The sequence below is a fragment of the Cupressus sempervirens genome, chromosome 4, assembly GCF_028749045.1.
Source record: "Cupressus sempervirens isolate cs-2001-9-10 chromosome 4, ASM2874904v1, whole genome shotgun sequence".
NCBI classification, from domain to species: Eukaryota; Viridiplantae; Streptophyta; class Pinopsida; order Cupressales; family Cupressaceae; genus Cupressus; species Cupressus sempervirens.
Window position 1 is genome coordinate 671,834,285 of NC_143121.1, and position 22,352 is coordinate 671,856,636.

The following is a 22,352-nucleotide window of genomic DNA, read 5'->3' on the forward strand; positions in this document are numbered from 1 at the left end:
TTAAGAACCATTAGCACATTTTGACAAATATATATTACAATATACTAGTAGAGCTTCTAAGTAATATATTATATTGTACATAAAATCACCAAGTGATATTACACAAATCATAAGCTTGCATTTTAACCATATCTATCTCATTCCCCTTTTGACACCAACATTTATCATTACTACTAATTTTATCCTCTTTTGTTAATATATTCCAATGTAGTATAGTTCGTGTGATGTAGGCTGCATAGAATTTTTTAAATGTAGTACACACAAATATTCTTTTAATATCATAATAGTTATGCAATATGAGCACATGTTTTCCCATCATTTCTATGCAATAAGTGCTAAGTAGACTATTGATTGTTATGAAATATGAAGGCTGCATGGATACACATAAACAATTTTTTAATATCATAATAGTTATGTAATGTGAGCACATCATCAAGCATAAATATATAACTTAATGTTAAATACAATATGTAAGATGTTTTTTAAGAATGCATATGATGCTTTCAGCTTAGATTTTTCAAGATGATCTCCAACTCAATTTTTATACAAATATTATAAATGTATAAACACATCAAGCTTACTAATTAAAACTCCTAATAAAATTTCATGACAATCAATCAAACATATTATAACTATTAAAAAAAATATTAATTACGTCGAAGGCATTCCCTATATGAGATGAGAGAGCTAAATTAAGAGATCAACAATGTAAAGAGTATAACAAAGATTGACGACCATTATTTTCATCCGACTCATTAGATATCAATTCCTTCTCATTGGTCAATTTTTCTTTTTTCCTGCCAACTTTCGTTTCATGTAGGACCCTCCAATTTTTTTTCTATAATAGGCATTCTACCAGTCAATAGATGGCACAAGAAAAATCTTGATGCAGATACAAAGGGGGCTTCTCTAGGATTACTGCATCATCTATAGCAGCAGGCTTTGGTTTTAATGGTGGCTCCTGTGCTTCTGTTCGTCTCTATAGAAGGCTTTATGGTGTAAAGCCTGGCGGCTGAAGGCTTTGGTGTTAAAGTATCGACTGTCTGTAACACCTAGTAATCACTTATATGGTTTCATGTTTGTAATCTATTTTTTCTTGTCAGATTTGTTAGATTGGTAGTTTTCTAGAGATTTGAAGTTTTCTAATATGTTTGATTTAATAGATCTAGACTGATCCAATAGATCTAGACTAATCTTGCAGATCTGGAAGCAATTCGCACCCCCCTCTTAATTTGAGGCTGTGATTTACCTTATATCCTTTTTGAAGGAGGAAATGTGTCAGATTTGTGTAAATATCCACTGGTTTGAAGAAATTTTGGAGTGTATATTGTGTTGCCTTTGCAGGTGCGCTTACAGGCAGGCCATGCTATCTTAATATTTGTTGAGTCATTTGTGTTTTGTGTGCTTCATTGTTAGAGATGGATGCTTGATTATGCTTCTCTAATGGTGATAACAAAGAAACTACAAACAACCCAACTAAAGCCACACCATCGTCACATTCTTAGAACATATCAGGTACATTGTCTGGCACAAGTTGTAGGAGACGACTTGATCATAAGCATCATTGTTGTCAAAAATTGTTTCCAACACCCACACATGACGACCACTATTGGAGATTTTACTTCTACGTGGCCCACATTATGTTTGTAGTCATGCTTGGTCTCTGTCATTCTCTATCGTGCCTAGGAGCTTTACAATAATTACAATCTAGACGTTGATGGACTCATCTACAGGGGAAATATGGTTCATGTCCTTGGTGCTAGTTCTATTGATGGGGGTGTTTTCCTTAGATGGGTTTTATATTGATAGCTCTCCTTGGCTGGACATTTTTGTTCATCATTTGGGGATTCTCTTTCCCTTTGGCATTTTTTTCCTTGGGGATTCCTTTGGTTTCTCATGCTCTAAGATGAATGCTTCCTCTATTTGGGACTCAAATCTGGTTAAGGTAGTCATTTCAGAGCTTTGGATGCATGTGTGGTGGAGGTTTCCTCTATTCTATTCTTTTATTTTCCTACTTCCTATTGAGGTGGAGGACCCTATTGAGGTGTGGAAAAATCTTATAGAGGTAGCTGGTTGCTGGAGTAAAGTGGTTCTGAATGTGTTTAGTGGGTACTCTCCCATTGTTTGTGAGTATCTCATTCTTATTGTGAGAGATATGGATGGAGAGAGTATGTATAGATGAATTGCTTCAAGTTGTGAAGAAAGAATGACTCCGTAGCTAAACACTTTGGTGTGGAGATGTGTGTTATGTCCTATGGAGATGGCTTGGGTCTTACTCTTAGCTTCTAAGTTCTCTTCTCCTATGGAGGTGGAGCAATCTCTTATTGAGGTGGAGATCATATTCGGGTGTTGGTAAGAAGAGGATGTTGGAAATATAAGAGGAGTAACTAAGAGGGGAGGGGTGAGTTAGTTACCACAAAAATAAATCTCATATTCCTTAGATGTCAATAAAAATAAAAACCAAACTCTGCTGAAACTAAAATTACTGTTGTAACTCGATTAGCACTGAATCACTTGGAAAACACTAGTAATTATTGTAGCTCAGTAAGCGTTGAAGTATTACTTATTTTTAGATGTTTAATTATGCGATTAACCAAAATTAACTTAGTTGCAAAATAGAAAGCAAATAACATGAACACATATGACACTAGGATTTAATGTCGAAACCTAATTTGGGAAAATCCACCAATTGCAACTAATTACTATTTTTCACTCTTCTGAAGTGAGCCCTGTTAGGAGCCAACCCTATTTAAGGTTACAAAACACACTATTAGGTGCAACCCTATTAAAGGATTTAATCACCTTGTCAGGAGTGGCCTTTTTAGAGGTTAGACACTTCAATCTAGAAATGTCACCTTGTTAGAGGATTTGGAAAATAGCTATTAAGATAACTCTATTAAGAGATTTGATAAACTATTACAATGATTAGAGAGCAACAATGATATGACCTAATTGTTGATGAAATTGTATTGCTGATTTTAGATCTCTGTTCTAGCTTGAATACTTGATCCTCCTTGATAAGATAAAACTTTGTAGCTTAGTCATCTCAGGATACTCTACTGTCCTTATAATTCACTTCCTTGATTTATCTTTTCAATTCCATGCTTCTCTTATTCAATCCACAAATTGACCTTATATCTTCTGCATAGTCAAGTTGGCTTGGATACACTTACAAATATCCAATATTTATCCCTTAAGTCGGCTAGAATGAACAAATATTTTTGTCAAACTCAATATTTTGATTCAAGAAAATCCTTCATTAGCCAACCTAGTTAGAAAAGACTTTCTTTAGACTTCCTTTGTTAACAATGTAAACTCAGTTAATGCTACATCCTAATTTGAGCTCCTTTGGTAACCAAGTGAGCTCAGATAACACTGGTTCCATGCCAACTTCTCTTTGACACCCAAGTGAACTCGATAGACATTGTCTTCCTTCAAACTTCCTTTGGTGCCTGAGTGAATCTCGACACATATTGTCTCTAAACTTGGTTTACACTGGAATACTTAGTAGACACTGGAAACTGTCTTCATCGACAAAATGAGATTGGAAAACACTTACTGGTAAAGACTTGACATTTTGTGTAACATCAAAGACAATATACAATTGAATAGTTATTTTCAATAATCTCCCTCTTTGGCATTGATGGAAACACAAAATATCATAATAGAATGAAATTTTAGAGAAAAATAAAAGTAAGGATAATATCCTTAGTTTTATTATGATTCTCATCCATGATAACTCCCTCTGTCAATGTGAACCCCCTCTGATACTAATATTTGATTGTTGAAACTCAAGTTCATTCTCCCTCATTGACATCTCTTCTCCCTCTTTAAATCTCTAACATATATAAAAATATCTTTGATATATGATAGAAATCTCTCTCTTTTAGACTTAAAATTTCTTTGATGTATGACAAAACTCTCCCTCTTTGATATCTTATGCCAAAGATAAAATTCAGTAAACATCCATGTACCTGATGCAATGATTCATATATAATCTTCCCTTTACAATATTAAATCAACTTGACTGATCTTCAACATGCTTGGTTGATGCATAACTAAAATCTGATTAGTGAGCTTTAGATGGGGGAATCACCCCTAGCTTACCTTTTAGATACAAGATTGCATCCATACATAATGGCTTGGAGAATATGTCTGTAATCTATTCTTTTGTATTCAAATATTCTAATCTTACTTCCTTATCTTGCACCAATCCTATTAAGAAATGATACTTAATTGCAATGTGCTTGGTTTTGTTATGTTAATTGCACTGGTGTTATTACACAAAACAACAACTGGATCCTTGATCCTTCCTTCATACCTGTGAATAATTATTTGAATCAAATAATGTTTGAACAATTAACTTCTACAACAACATGTTCTACTTCTACTTTTGACTGAGAGATACAATTTTACTTCTTGCTTGTCTAAGATACTAGCCACTTTCCAAAAAAGAATGCTGCACCACTAGTGCTCTTCCTATCATCAATGCTTCCTTCCCAATCAACATTAGTGAATGCTTTCAATTCAAGGTTCCCTCCTTTCTTATACCAAAAAACATAATCTTTAGTACCCTTTAGATACCTCATGATCATTTTGATTGCCATCATATGATTTTTTTGGTATTAGCAGAGAATTTTGCCACCATTCTAGGTCTTGTATGCACTACGTATTGATATTTTCCAATCATTGATTTGTATGTAGCTTGATCTACTTATTTTGAATCATCATCTTTAATAAGCTTATGTCTAGTAGACATAGGTGTTCCAGCTTGTCTAGAATCCTTCATTCCAAACTTCTTTAGTATCTCCTTGTTGTATTTTGACTGAGTAATATAGATAACATCCTTCTTCTCTTGAATCTTGCAAGACACAAAAGAATTTGATCTCTCCAAACATTGACATCTCAAATCCCTTAATCATTTCCTCAAAAAATATTTTCATAAATAATCAATTCCAGTAAATAATGTATCATCCACAAAGATTTCTGCTAGCACAATCTTCTTATCTGGTCCTTCTTTGATGTATAGGCTACTGTTGTCATTAGTTCTTTGAAAACCAATCTTTATGAGATGTAATCTCTCATACCAAGCTCTAGAGGCTTGTTTGAGACCATACAAAGCTTTGTGTAGTCTTTAGACCATGTCCCTTTTGCTAGGATCAATGAAACCTTCAAGTCTCTCTATGTAGACTTCCTACTCTAAGATTCTATTTAGGAATGCTGATTTCACATCTATATGATACACTTTGAATCCTTTGTGTGCTGCATATGCAAGGAGTGTTCTAACACCTTGAAGTCTAGTAATAGGAGGAAAAGTTTCTCCGTAGTCAATACCTTCCTCTTGAGTATAACCCTTAAAAACTAACCTTGCCTTGTTTCTAGAAATGTCTCCATTCTCATTCAACTTATTTGTGAATAGCCATTTTGTACCAATTACATTCTTATTCTTGGGTCTAGGAACAAGAGTCTAAGTCTTATTCCTTTTAATCTAATTAATTTATTCATTCATAGCTTCAATTCAATTTTCATTCTCTAATGCATCTTTTATAGATCTAGGTTCAAATTCAGCAAGCAAATGTATGCACCTTTTAATTTGTTCCTTGTCATTATACCCACTAATTAATCCCCAATGATTTTCTCGGGTACATGATGCCTTCTGACGTATCTAGCAAGTCTGGGCCGTGTCTTTCTAAAATCACTAGGTTCACCATGATGTAATTTTATTTCATGCTTGGGTCCCACTATTTATGACTCGGGTCCATCAGATTGTGACTCGATTTCCTCTTGCTAAAACTTAGGTCCTTCTGATGACTTGGGTTGCACTTGTTGCAACTCGGGTTGAACTAAAGATTTTGGGGACTCTGATGGTGAAGGCTTCTAATTGCCACTTGCTTGAACATTAGGAACATTATTAGGCTCATAGTAAACAAAGTTCTTGTAGTCTTCAGGTTCCTTACTTCTTTGTTCTTGACTCTTCTCTGCAAACTCATCAATCTTCACGTGTGTACTTTCTATAACTTTATGTGTGGATAGATTCAGACATTTATATGATTTTCTCTTATTGGAATATCCTAGAAACATTCCTTCATCACTTTTGACATTTAATTTTCCTTTTCTACACTCCTTCAAAATATAATATTTACTACCAAATACTTTGAAGCAAGACACATTAGGTTTATAGCCATACCATAACTCAAAACGTGTTTGATTTGAATCCTTCATCAATTGAACTCAATTTAAGGTATGAATTGTAGTGCTGATTGCTTCCTTCTAGTATTTGATAGCAACATTCTTTTCTTTCATAAAGGTCCTTGCACAATCCATGATTGAGCTATTCCTTCTTTCAACAATGCCATTCTTTTGAGGTATGCCAAGTGGAGACACTTATCTTTTGATTCATCTCTCATTACATAATTCATTGAATTGATTACAAATGAATTCTCCTCCTCTGTTTGATCTCAAACATTTTAGTTTCTTTCCTATTTCTTTCTCCACTCGTGCTAAATACCATTTGAACTTTTGAAAATATTTTGATTTGTCCTTTAAATACATAATAGTCATCATTCTAGAATAATCATAAAAAAATAAAATAAAGTACTCATCTCTTGTGTAAATTTATGTGCCAATAGGTCCACAAAGGTCTGTACAGACCAAATCCATCACTTCTTCAGAATGATAGTTCTTTCTTTTAAAACTTGTCTTGCCCATCTTACCGATTTGGAAATTCTTGCACATGCCCATGTCAGGTTTCTTTAGGCTTGGAATTCCTCTAATAATTTTGTTCTTGATTTTGTTTATCCTATTGTCAAAATTCACATGACATAACCTCTTATGTCATAACCAACTTTCTTCTACTTGAGCAATGAAACATGAACTTCCATTAAGATCTAAATAGAATATGGTACCTTTTGTTTGCTTTCCAGTCCCAACCAAATTTTCTTTTCCATCCAGTAGATTAACCTTTCCATTCATGAATTCTACCTTGAATCCAATGTTATTCAATTGAGCCACACTAAGTAGATTATACTTTAGTCCTTCAACCCAATAATTATTATCACATTTAAGATCATTGGTTTGTGCAATACAACCTTTACCTTTCACATAACATGGTTCATCATTGCCAAATCTAGCACTGCCACCATCATAGTGTACCAAGTTCTCAAATTTAGATTTTTCACCAGTCATATGGTGGGAAAAACCAATATAATAATCCATGTATCATTTATACTAATATGTGAGATAAATGCAATTTTATCATTCTCATCATCTGATTCATCCTTAACAACAATGTATACCATTTCACCTTCTTCTTCACTACTTTCAGAATCTTTAGCATTGTAACAAGATTTCTTACCTTTGTCTTTGTGGTCCTTGTATCTTTTGAAGTCCTTCTTGCCCTTGTACTTTTCATTGTTCTCTTCTTCTTTTCCTTCTTTGTTTGGACACCTTGCAACAATGTGGCCAACCTCTTTACAAGAAAAGTAGATCAAAGAATTTTGCCCTTGTATTTCCCTTTGCCCTTAGGAAATCTTTTTTCAAGTAATGCTTCAATGACTTCAAGATCTTCATAAGAACCATCTTCATTCTCATTGTAATACTGGCTTTTAGATTTTTCAACTTTCTTGTTTAGTGATAACTTGGCTTGAAATGTAGACTCAAGGTTGCTAGTATTAGGAACATAATTGTCATAGTTATCTAACTCAAATGTTGTCAATCATCCCACTATTGCATCCAATGTTATATCATTCTTGGGATTGCATCTCATCTCTTGAATTGATGACACTCTAATTGCATATATAGGAAGAAGTGTTCTGAGAACCTTGCTTACCACTGTCTCATCTTCTATCTTTCCTCTTGAGGCTTTGATTGCACACTGGCTTTTATTCTTTCATTGTATTTTGCAATACTCTCATCTTCTCTCATCCTCATTTGATCAAATTGACTTTTGAGACTTTCCACCTTAGCTCTTCTTACATAATCATCTCCTCCATAGATGTCCTTCAACTTGATCCACATCTCATGAGCAATATCATAGCCTTTGACTTCATCAAATTCAACATAGTTGAGAGTTGAAGCAATATCAATCATCATAATGTTAAGATTCTTATTTTCTATAATTTTTCAATAGTCATGGTTCGAGTAGTTGCCACATACTTGGTGTCTAGGTACTTTAGGCCCGAGTCTATAATGGTTTCCAAATTCAATCTCATCAGTTCTTGCCATGCCTTAAAGTTATCTTTGTTCAACTTAGGGATCTCTTGTAATGCCCCGCCTGGAGATCCTTGGAACAAGGATCAATAAAAGCCAAGGTTTTTTTAAAAAAAAAGTATGGATGCACATGAAAATCAACATATGAGGATCAATAAGATCACAACGAAAGACTTAACCAACAATCTTGACATCCAACAAATCTCCAAATGCCACTACCAACTGATACGCTCAAACAAAGAAAATCCAAAGGCAACAATAGAACATAAAATATTAGATCTATCAAAGCATGGAAATACAACTGATCCAAAAGGGTACTCAAAACACCCAAATGCATTCCCCAAAAAACAACAGAGATGCCCCCTATTTTTCACGTGAGGAAATCACAACTAACAGTTTCATGCTAGGAAGTACAACATGCCTTGTGAGAAACTATCCTTTCATGTGAAGAACTTTCCTTTGATGTGAAGAACTATATGGCCTAGTAGCCAGAAGCAACTATACTAATGTTGAGGTTTGCACAAGGAAATACTGGGAACCACATGAAGAAATACAAGGTTTCATGCGAGGAAACACCAAGTCTTGCGTAGGAGAGAGTACAATCTCGTGTAGGAGAGAATACAATCTCGAGCAAACATTCACAACAACAAGCAAGGTAAACACAAGATGTGAACATAGGGAAAAAGGTTCCTCCATATCAAGAGTACTGAGTCCACAAATCAAGGCATTGAAACTCGAACATAGTGATTGAAAGATGGAAACTGCATCTAACCATCTAAAACGTAGCAGTAAGGGAATGTACTGAAAGCACCATTACAATATACAAAAAAAACAACTCATGTACGGTTCCTCCCAACCATAATAGCATCATGAGACCATGAAGATCCTAGCCATCCCTAACGCGTAATATCCCAAATTGCACCAACTAGATAGTCAGAACTATCTTATGAGAGTGTTACTACTAAAGTGTAACAATATCATAAAAACAAGAACATCTAATTATACTACAAAAACATAAACAATAGATATTCCAACTAGGTAAATCACATCTTCTAAACATATGCTAAATGTTACAATACAAGAATGCATAAAATAAACTAACATCATCTGAACATGATATCCAAGCATTCCAATGAAAGCATAAATCACAAGGAAGCATACTCTAGAATCATGAATATACCAATTGAACATCAAGTATTAGTCGCACTGGAATAATAGATTGTCTCTGTAGATCAGTCCCCAATAGTGGTATAGGTAGTTATGCCTCCCAACCACATGAAAGCTATAGGTCCACTCCTGTTGTGCTGATGGAGATAATGATCCAACCAAAAAAACACATAAAGAAAATGTCCATGGCTAACACTCACATTAGATAGTAAAGAAGACTGCAACCAAGATCATGAGATAATGCAAGTAGATCAAGTCTTGGTCAGACACTCTATGGGTCACTATATAGGGGCTCGTTGGAGGGTAAATAAATTGGCATCAAGAAGCCCAAGATAGTGGTGGCAACATCAACTTCCCAAAGAAAGGTGTATAATCTTGGTAGCGTCAACTTCCCAACAGAAGGCACACAATCATGTGTCCTTAGACTTAATTGGGTGCTCACATAACAAGTGTCTTCAAACCAAATTGGGTACTCACTTAACATTTTATTATCTTTCATTTATTACCTAGTTAATTTATTTAGCTATTGATTAATTAGAATTTCTTTACATCAACCCTTTGGGAAATAGTCACAAAGGTTGCGAGAGAAGCCCCTCCATGCTACCCTACATACCCATACTCATCACAATGATGAGTGCCTATAGGCATGCATATTCCCAACCCAACCTCAATAAACATAACTCAATCGAAATAAAAATGGGAAATTGAGCTTGGCAAGTCACCCAACAATTGCATGCACATGTGCTCATGTGTTGCACACTACCATCACAGAGATCATAACACAAGGGCTGGATGAGAACACATGCAAAAAATAACACTTAATCGAATACAAGGTCGGAAGGATAGATGCAACACACATCCCAATGCAACAAACATCCTACAGATGATCTAGGTCGACAACCAACATGATGTAAGAAAACTCGAGAAAATTGGGTGACACAAATTTCGAGATAAAAACCCCAAAACTCAAAAACTTAAAAAATAAAACCCATTTGGTCTTAGGGCACAAAAGCCATGAAAATACAATAAAAATCAAGTTTGTAAACCATATGCAAAAATGACTAGTATAACAGTGTGAAACCCCAAACCCTCATCCCGAAAAATAAGAAAATGTTCATACCCATCCAACCTAGCAGAACTAGCAATAAAAAATAGAGGGAAACACTAGTTCTCAACCTCTTAACATACAACTACTAGAAATGGAATTTGAAATGAAGCTGAAATACAAAAATACGAGAGCTCTCCTTGACAACAAAAAAGGTAGAAACAAGAAGAAACACAATAAAATAAATAATTAGTAGAAGCTACCGAAAGTCATGAAAAAATAAGGTCTCCCCCAATTGGATCCAATAGGACCAATGTCATGAAGATCCCATGCCTGTAGCTCTCATAATGAACAAAAACACAATCCTCTGAAAGATCTAGAAATATAAAAGTTTTAATATTTAAACTATTTAATAAACATATGAAAGGTGCAGTCTGATCCTCCAAAGACAAATCACATGTTTGTTAACTTGAGAGACATAAGATTCATAAAGCAACAAGTTTTAAACATGGGAGTTTTCTTATGCAAGTCAAAAGTAATACTTGGAGTAGAGGACCAGTAGTGTTATAAATAACTAGTTTCTTTGCCGTTTGTCGATGTAGAAGCACACCCAGCATTTTAGGCCTTAATTGCATTAGGGTTCCTAGAAAGCACAAGCAAAAGCCATTAGCACGAGATCTACCTTGTGATTTTTGCTCATCACAATGGATGTTGCTTGTCTAACAAAATCTAAAATGGTTGTCAATAATGGTAAAGAAACTGACAAATTCAAGATGATGAAGAAAAGGGAAGAATATGATTATGCAAAGAGAAAAAACAACAATGGGAGTTCGAAGCTGTTGGCATTTGATGCCCTACTTCTTCAATTGGGGCTCACCAACAAGTTTTTCTTTCTAGTTTTCTTTGCATCATCATATTTTCTGATGGAGAGATGGAGAGAGAAGATGAGTTCCTCAACGCCTCTCCATGTTGTCAACTCTAGTGAGCTTGTGGCCATTGTGGTGCACTTGGCTTCCTTCATATATTTGATGGGATTCTTTGGAATTGATTATGTCCAAAACATTATCAGCAGTAACGATGATGACTTGGTTGAGAAGGTGGATCTCAAAACCCCTCCAACAAAAACATGTGGGATCGCAAAAAAAGAAGAAATTGTTATAAAGAAAGATGAGGTCTAGCTCAAGGGAATCGCCCTTGGTGACAATGAGGACGGGGACATTGCAATTGCTATGTGTAATGGTAGTGTAGCCTCCTATTCTCTTGAATCCTCACTTGGGGACTGCAAGAAAGTTGCCTTGGTGAGGAGGAGTGCTTGGAGCTCATGACCAAGAGATCCCTTGATGGATTGCTACTAGAGGGTTTTGATTATGAGTCCATTCTAGGGAAATGCTGTGAGATACCTGTGGGTTATGTCCAAATCCTCATGGGTGTGGCAGGGCCCTTACTACTGAATGAGTGTGAGTACATGGTGCCCATGATCACCATAGAGGGGTGTCTGGTGGCCAACACTAACAGAGGTTGCAAGGCCATTCTAATGAGTGGTGGGGCTACATCCATTCTTCTCAGAGATGGCATCACTAGCGCTGTTGTTGTTAGGTTCCAGAGTGCCAAGAGGGCTACGGAGCTCAAGTTCTATATCGAGGATCCAACAAACTCTGTTAAACTTTCTGACATCTTCAAGATGTATATATGAACTTCTCTTCCAGATCCTCCTTTTCATTTTGCACTCACTGCAGCTCATATAGCTTTTAAGGGTATCTGTGTTATATGCATGTGAAGTAATTCAATAAAGCCATATTTTCAAGGTAACTGATGAGATTTTGGGCTCTCTTTTTTTTCCAACAGGAAAAGCAGATTCACTAGGCTACAAGGCATAAAGTGTGCAATTGTAGGCAAGAATTTATACATGAGATTCTCATGCTTCACAAGAGATGCCATGGGAATGAATATGGTCTCCATGTTAGGAAAGTTACTTGTGGAAACGCCTTCCAAATGTCAATTTACAAGGGAAACATAAAGGGTTTGAATCTATAGAGATGTATGGGTGAACCCATAATACTAGGTACCACTTTTGGGGGATGAAGGAAATCACAAAATTATGAAAAATTCCCATATTGAATTTTACATATGTTCGTGCGAATGTGCTAACTATGTTCACGCGAACATAAATCAATTATATGTTCGCACAAACATATTGAGTTTAAATAAGATATGTTCGTGTGAACATACCTTATTAGCATGTTCATGTGAACATATTTTAATGGTGATTTTGAGATTAAAACTTCATTTTTCCATTTGAGATAAAAAATAAAAAAATTGCCCTTGCCTTATAAATTTGCTTTTTTTGTATGTTTGTGCGAACACAAATTATTTTACATGTTCTTGCAAACATGTTAACTTAAATTTTTGACCACCAGATTATTTTTACTCGTACGTTCACACAAACATATGTTCGCGCATACATGTCTAATATGTTTGCACAAACATAATGTTCATGTGAACATGTCAATTTACAAATTTTTGGTGCTGTTTTCTAAAAAATATGAAATTTGTTCTTTTGACCCCCAAAATTGAGATTGAATGATCTCCTGCTATAAAATAAAAATGCCAATTTGTGCTACTTGGAGCAAGCTTTCCAATGATTATAATTATAATAAATATTATATTCATTAAGACTTTTAAATATGAGTTTAACTCATTATAGGTTCATTAATAGTTGAACATCAACTAACTTCGACACTTCGGGAAAATTTGTAAATTAGGTCAATTTTTTTTTGAAAAATATTTAGAAAATAGGTTGCTGAGGTATCTTTTTATTAAAAAAATAAAAATTAGATTTATGATAAATTGAGTTCAAGTTATTTGTGTCAAAAAGAATGTATGTCTGAATTACGATTGATGTCACTTCAAAATTTCATAAACTATACAATATTCAACCAAATTAATTCAAATCAAATGCATCATTTGGATATTGATGTTACAAATCCAACACTAAAAGAATTAGCTCATTATCATTTCTAGAAAAAAGTTCTGTGTGTCAAACAGACTGTCATTTTTTAAAAATATTGATTTTTCATATGTACCACTTTTAGGAGGAGAAGAAAAATTTGACTTAAATAATTAAAAATAAATAAATTTAAAAGTATGGTTACAAAGTAGGAACAGAGCAGTAAAAATCACTAGTTTACATCATCTTGAAATTATTCATAGTTTTAGAGATAGAGTCACTCGAATGTGAGGTTTTTTCAAAAATATTGATTTCAGTGTCAAAATTGGTCAAAAAGTGGAACCCATTATTGTGGGATCACTCGTATAGGAAAAAAAAAAAAGAATAGAGAAAATAAAGGCACACAAGATAAAACATAAGAGACCAAAATTTACATGGGAAACTCTTTCGGGAAAAACCCACCAGCTAAGAACTAGAGTGTTGCCCTTTGTATTACAGTAATGTATACATTACATACAAAAAATAATGGACTCAAGCTTAGATCATCTTTACAACCTGACTACTACCACTATGACACTCTATCCTTCAGACTCACAGCCTCAACCTTCACAACCTCTATAGCAATACAACTGTTATTGTCAACCAAAAACTTAGCAACATTTTGCCAAGTATTAGGGTTGTCCTCCCCTCAACAAATCTCACATACATTTATACACTATGCAATTCGTTATGGAATCTAGTATGTCAACCATTATGTTACATAACTTGTCAACCAATTTTGCTTCCATACCATAACTGTCACTGTACTGTTCGTCACCACTATACTGTACTCACTCTCCTTCATTGTCGTACTGTTTGGCACCACGACACTGCCAGACTGTCTGGCACCACCACGACTCTGACACCATGACACCTCTGGCACCACAACACCATCATATTGGAAATATCCATGTACACATGCCCTACACATGCCTATCATACTGATGCTCACCATACTGATCATACTTGGTGCTCGACACCATACTCGTACTCCAATTGTACATCATTCCACCGTACGTCTTTGTTGTACACAACATGGACAACTTCACTTCATCACACCATCCCCATTCATCTCTATAGATACACATCTCCGAGTGATTCACCATATGGGAAGCACTGTACGGGGGTAAGTTCATTGTACAAGAGGCAACATACAAGTTCTTTGTCAACTCAACAATCTCCCACTTGACGAAGTACAAAGTTACTCGACATGGCTAACATGAAAGAAAAATCCACACCTTTAGGAAGGACTAATTGAATCCTTAAGATGTCAAGATCTTCAGTCACATGAAGATAACATCTCCAAATAGTACTTCAGCAAAAGTGAAAAGATCCTTTTGCCACATTAGAATCTCACGCCTTCAACATCTGCAATGCCAACTAGACTGTGGTGTCGAGTTGTACATGGCATCATGACAAGCATCTTCCACATGAAGATTGAATCACTCTAACCAATCATCATTAGATGACTAATTAGCCAAAGAAACAATGCTTGCATCTTCATCATCACTTTGACAAGACTCAAAATTGGAAGAACTCTCCATTTTCTTCTTCTTCTTCTTCTCTTTGCAATCCTTTCGGATATGACCAGTTTGCTTGCAGTTCCAACACTTTGCTTTGGACTTTTTCCCAAAAGATTCAGGCTTCATGTCCTTCTTTCTTTTGTTCTTCTCTCTACCTTGAGCAATGAGAGCCTCCTTGGCCACCTTAGAAGATTTTCTCCACATCTCCTCTAACAGAAGTGCAACAACTACTTCATGTAGTGCCTGCCCCTAGTTTGCATTTTAGTTATCATTGTCAAACTCTTTTAGGGCTAGTTTTATGTTGATGGTTAATGAAATTATTTTGAGTTTATCATATATTGTTTCAGATTCAGTTGATATATGATTACTTGGTACTTTATATTTCATGTATGTATGGTGATTATTACAATGTTTGCAGTTATTAATGATGTTTAGTAAGATGATTTGTTATCACATGTGTTCTCTTATGGATACTTACTCCATACTTGCATGTGTATGGTGTGTGTGTTTGTTCTTGGATGGCGTTTCTGATGTGGTTAAGGAAGGGAGTCGTAGTCACCTACTAGTCAAGATCTACATGATGCACCACTTCCTGCCATTGCCTGTTTAGCTTAGCATATATATATATTGTATGTACATGCATGGTTTTTATGTAGGTTGCAGGTACCAGGCATCGACTTCCCTGAATTGCCAGGATGAGCATACTCTATCGCATTATCTCAATGGTAAGAGAGGGGAGATATATTCTCAAGTCCAAATCCCAACCCTTTAAGCCATTTGTCCTAATTGGAAATTAGGACAAGTATTTGAGTTGAGTACCCTCTGAATGCGTTAGATGACGTAATTCATGATATTAACCCTTTTGGTTTAATTTTGTATGTGTTTTGCTATAATGGGTTTTTCGTATTTTATTGTATGAGTCTTTAGTGTATTTTCTATTAATTAAGCCTAATTAAAAGATTTAATTAATGGTTTAATTTAATGGAAAATTAATATGATATTTTAATATTTATTTTATTTAATTAATTAGGAAATTAATTATATAAAATAATAAAAATTTGAAGATAAAAGTTACAATTTTAAAGTTGGAATGTGATAATATTTATTTAAGTTAATAAATATTTTAGCAATTAAAGTTTCGAAAATAAATTTAAAAGTGGAAAAGATATTAAAATTATTAAAAGATTCTAGATTGCATGATGTGTGCATGTGATTAAAATATAAATATATTAAGATTAAACAAAGTGTTATTAAAGAGGAGAAATATTAACATAGTTTTATATTAGAATTTAATAATTAACTTATTTAAATTTAGTTTAATTAAGGTTAATTATTAGAGTATGATATAAATAGAAGTTTTGGGTTATGCAATTATTGTTATCAATAACACTGGGTTCGTTAGAATTGCTAGTTGATTATTGGAAATCAATGGATAATTTATTTGTTGGAAATCGAATTAAATGGGAACTAATTCAATGATTTAAATAAGTAAATAATTATCTTTTGACTACTTTAGAAAATTATTTTAGAACAATGGAGGGATAATTCTATGTTGACTTGGAAATTAAATGTAGAATTTTATACGCTTGGAATACACTTGAAACAAAATTGAAAACTTAATCAATTCAATTGTATATACGAAATAATTATAGGATAGAAGAGAGTCTTTCACTTCATAATAAACCCTAGGAACGAGAGCTTTGGTGAATCTGATACTCATAGAGTTATGTAGTCTAATGAAGTTCTAAAGTATTTACATCGAAGTTGATAAGTCTTATTCTAATGACTTGAATAATGACCTTAGGTATTTTAATGGTTGTTAGTGATGAAACTTAAGTTTTAGTGATATTTAATTGAGTTTTAATTAAGTATTGTTAGAATGATAAAGAGTCATATCTATGTTCATTATTAATTGATTAAGATTAATTAATAAAGCAAATAATTTTAATTAAGGGACAATGAAGATTAGTGTAATGAGTAAATATTTATCCTCCAGTTATTCCTAGAATTTAATTTTAAAGGATAATGTTATTGAGGGAACAAACGGGTTGACTTGTAGGTCAAATGATAAATCTTATACACTTGAAGTATACTTGCAAACAGAAACTGAAACCTCTATACTCAATTCAATCATGAAATTTTAGCAAACCAAAACATGTGCTTGCATTGTGTCTTCTCTGTGCTTCTTGTTTTGGGTTTTGGGTTGACTAGTGTTGACCAGTTATAGGATGTCTACCAGAGGCTCTAGGGTTATGATTGTGATGTCATAATGATTTCTTGAATTCGATCACAATCATGATTTCTTGAATTCGATCACAATCATGTGTGAAGCTGAGTTATATGTATCTGAGACACTTGACTTAACCATTTTTTAGTCATCAATCAGTTATCCTTGGATTACTTTCCAGTCACCATGATGGAACTGAAGTGTTGATTTATTTCTTGATGATGTTATGTTGTGAGATGTTTTGACTCAACCATTTTGGAGTCTTCGATCAGTATGATTCTTGAGATATATTTTGGTTATTGAGAACCAATGGATACTTTTGATTATTAGTGATACCTTCAGTTGCCAATAGAGAATTGTTGTGGTCATGATTATCTATGGATGCTTTTCATGTGCTCATGGAGATTTAATGCTCTTTTTATGGATTATCTTTTGGTATTTTTCCAGTCGCTTGTATAGGACTGTGGTGATTTTGTGATTTATGATTCCATGAGCTTAGGGTAGGTTATCTACTTGTTGTGTCGGGAAGTGGCTTGCAATGGGGGCCGGGGCCCTAAGTGGCTGCTAGGGTAACTCATTGTAAGTTGTTTTAATAAGTGAAAACATTTACACTAAATGGGGATTAAATGAACCTAAAAAGATAATTGTTTTGTTCTCGCCCATGCCTCGAGTGCTAGTACAGACTAGGATGGGAGTAGAGAGAATGCTTGGTTGCGACCTTGCATTTCGTAGTATGCCTCGTCAGTAAGAGAGGATACTAGTGGTCGCATAAGGATCAGTAGGGACCCTGGAGTCCTAAGCTAACTGCCAGGGTAAATTCTACATGATTTATGTGATGACACTTGCCTGCTTATAGAGTAGGTTTCCTACATGTCTTTGTGTGCCTCTGGGATCAGATGTCAGTTTTGTGATTGGAACCTTTGAGTTAGTAAACTTTTAGGATTCTTGGACTTAGAGAGTATTTATGATATGTGATTTTGATAGCCTATTTGGTACTTGAGATTATCTCCTTAGTGTGGTGGGAGTGGACCATTTAGGTTCCACGCGATCGGGTGGTAGTGCTTATCACTCTTATCATTTGAGACTCATCTGAGACGCCGTGGCTGGAGTATTCTTTGTTGGCATCTATCTTCATGGATTATGATTGTGGACATGTATCCTCACATTGATGATTTGCATATGTTAGATGATGGTATCTTATGCTTTACTTTGCATGTTAGATTACTTTCTGCATGTGATGTAGTATGTTTTTAGGAGTGACATTCCTACTATGATAATATCGATGATCTCTTCGGTGATTTGGGATGTTACGCATGGAGGGATGGCTAGGATCCATGATGGTCTAATGATGCTATTTATGGTTGGGAGGAACTATGCACTTAGTTAATTATGTTCGATGATTTATGGTTATGCTATTGCTTCCGCTATCATGTGAATGATGTAGATGGATTTACTTTCATTGTTTAAAAAATAAAATGCTACCAAACTTAATGAAACTTCAAATTAATTCTTTGGATCTCTTGGCAGGGCATTACATTTGGTATCAGAGCCTGAGTTTCAACATTGGGAGCTCTGGGTATATTGGAATGCCACTAGTGTTAAATAGTTGAACAAAAAAAAAACTTTAAACTATCATGTGTATCTCTTTCAAACTGAAACTTGAAACTAGGTGAACTGAAACAGAACCTAAACTGTTACTTGCATATTTCAACACTTAGCTTTCAAAACTGAAAATTCTACTTAAACCTAAACGAGGGCAAAATTGAAAATTGAAACTCATTCTAGTTGCAAAACATGTATGTTTTATCTATGTTGTAAGGTAGTATGCCCTTGATTATCTTTGCAAGCATTAAGTTGCTCTTGTTTAGAATGTATTAGGGGATCTATTTTAGTAGTTGTTAAAAGAATGAATGTTGGATCAATGTGGTTTTCAGTTTACTATTAAACTAGAATCATATTGCTCTAAGTGTGTTGTAGTGTCATCAGTGGAATCATATTCCCCTACAAGAGAGAAAAGGGTTCAATGGGACCCGCACAGTGAGTTCTTCAGTATTATCATTCATGTAGGCTTCCAGGAGTAAGCCTAATTCTAGGGGGGGTGGATGTAGTGCCTGCCCCTAGTTTGTATTTTTGTTATCATTGTCAAACTCTTTTAGGGCTAGTTTTATGTTGATGGTTAGTGACATTATTTTGAGATTATCATATATTGTTTCAGATTTAGTTGATATATGATTACTTGGTACTTTATATTTCATGTATGTATGATGATTATTACAATATTTGCAGTTATTAATGATGTTTAGTAAGATGATTTATAAATCACATGCATTTTCTTATGGATACTTACCCCATACTTGCATGTGTATGGTGTGTGTGTTTGTTGAAACTTCCTTGAAACTTCAGCAAATTTTTAACGTGGATCTTCCTTGAAACTTTGTGTTGTAGCCCTCATACATCAGGGATGCCTTTGAAATACACGCAGGCTAGATTTCCTGCATAAAAGTATTCAAGTTGTTTATCAATTGATTTGAATTTGATAATAGATACTCTTGTATTGAAATATAATTTTTCATTTGTGTTTCAGTAGATTAAGCTATTCAGATCATTCGATTTTATTGGCAATCCAACAATGGGGAAGTAATTTATATATTTTAAAGTTTTCGAGAACATATAAAATAGGGAATTAATTAATTGTAATTGCGATAATTGTTAGGTATTATATTATCAAAAAATATATGGCTTGTATAACCAAGTTCATTGAAAAAGCTTGCAACTCTTTAAAAATAATATCTCAGTGAAAGAACAAGGAAAGTACAAATATTTATTATTATTATTGCAAATATACAAACAAAACCTTTTATTGAATTGAAGAAATTAACATAAAAATGGGATATTACAAGCATTACACTATCACTTATTGGTTATCGCGGTAATTATCAATTTAGTATCAGGTATAACTATTTTCCCTTCTACTCAGTTTAGGGAAATGTGGAAACTCCATTTTTTATTATGTTGTCTAGTGAATTAAAAACGGATGTGGAGTCAGATATATTGCTCCAAAAGATTATTTTAATGATTTATTATAGATAATACTCTATAAAAACATTCTAAATAATCTTTTCCATTGGATTTATGATACAATCTCCATTTTTATCTTTAGATAGTGGAAAGGAGTTTAATAATACTTAATTAATTAGCTTTGGAAAATTGTTTATACTCTTAAGTTATACTCTCTAGAAAATTATTCAGAACAACACTCTTATAGAGACATCAATTGTATTTTATGCTTAAATAAAATAATAATATAAACATATTATAGATGAGTTCATATTGTAAAGCATTACATCACTTTTCAAAATCTAAAACTACATTCAAATTTAAGAAAAAAGTCCTTCCCACTATAATTAGGCAAATTGTGTCTCCATTGAACCATTTTATAGATCCCTTATGAAAATAGTTTCTTACATATATCTGCATTTTGAAAGGTTTGCTCCCAAAATACTTATCTCCACAATATGCACACTTGTGTATCAAATAAAATTCAAACATAATAGCCCATTATATTACATTATTCATTGTAACAACTTACCATTTTGATTTCTTTACTAGTCAACTCCTCGATAAAATGTTCACATGGGCATAAAAAAAATTTTGATATAACAATCCATTATATTATATGTACATTATTGAGCTATTACCTCATCTATACAGATCACTATATTAAATGAATGAATACGATAGAATAAATATTCACCTATATTCATCTCACAAATGGTATTCGAGAATGTGAAATCTTTTGACATATTGTAACTATTGAAAGGGTAGTGCGACCATTATTTTTCAAGTGGAAAACATAAATTAAAATGTATAGAGTCAAGCCTAGCTAGTGGGAATATTATTATTTTTGGTGAAACAAAGACTCAATCTTATTGAGTTTAGGATTCTTGAAATATTCATCTTGAAGGTAAGATCTACTGAAATATTGAATAATTTCAACAATCTCAATCTCGCTTCTCATTCTTATATGATGCTTGTATGAGAAAGATTTTCCTTTTTTTTAATGTTCATTTCCTTTGGCCCCTTCCTTATTGTTGCTTTTGGATGAAAGAAAAAATTATACCAAAGTCACAATTATAGTAATATACAAATAGGTACAAATATTGTAGCAAGTCCATATTAAGTTCCTTCACTCATCTTCAAAATGACAACATCTACATCTCCACTTGACTCCATATCCTTATTACGAGGTTCTATGGCCGATGTGGTATGAGCTTAAGGTGAAGAAGGAATTTTTTTAGAAAGGGCTTGTAGCACTTCATTAAGGGCATATAGAATCTAGTCCTAATAACTTAATTACAATAAGATTTTACTATGAATGTTCACAAATGGTTTTACAAAACCTATACCTATACCTACAAATACTAGAAACTCACATTGTTATGCATACAGTTAATTCTTTGAAACAATAATTAGAGGATCTCATTTTGGAGCTATTTAATTTCAATGGTCCATTATAATGTAATGTAAGATAATGGATTATATTTTGTGACCAAATTTTTTCCATCAACCACACTACACGATCTAGATGGAGGATCACATTGGTTTATTCGACACAATGATGAATTTTTTTCTTCCCACTAAACAATATATACATTTATATTATTAATTGCAATTTTATATATGTGTTCAATATTTCTAAAAGAAAAAGTTTCTTTATAATTCTTAGCATTTGATTTTTTAAAGCTATAAGTTATAAGTCACAGTGTCACAATAATGTGAGCTCATGTTAGTATGATTTGGTGTAGATTAAAATGTATTTGAATCTTTATTACAATTATTCACATGAGTTATACTTAGAGTCAAACTTTAGGAAAGAGGAAATATGGTTAAAATAAAAAAAATTATTCAACAAGAATGTGCATCATAATGAAATCCCCTATAACCTATAGAATCAAAAAGTATTCTAGGTAGTCCTCTTTTTAAAAAATACCAAAACATGAATTTTGATACAAATAAAGAAACTCATTGATTTCAAAATGAACCTAAGTCCAAATTATAGATAGCTTCACATCAACACTTAAATTATTATTATTTATAATTGTCATTAAGAAATAAAACCTATTGGAATCACTTAATATTAGTGATACAAATATAAATTCAAAAGAATTACCTCTTCTCCTCTTTTAGGAAAGAAAA

General features: G+C 33.6%; 1 pseudogene; it reads left to right on the forward strand.

Annotated features, from left to right (window-relative positions):
• Positions 1–11,124: 11,124 nt before the first annotated feature.
• On the forward strand, positions 11,125–12,437 carry LOC149563047 (3-hydroxy-3-methylglutaryl-coenzyme A reductase 1-like; annotated as a pseudogene).
• The last annotated feature ends 9,915 nt before the right edge of the window (positions 12,438–22,352 follow it).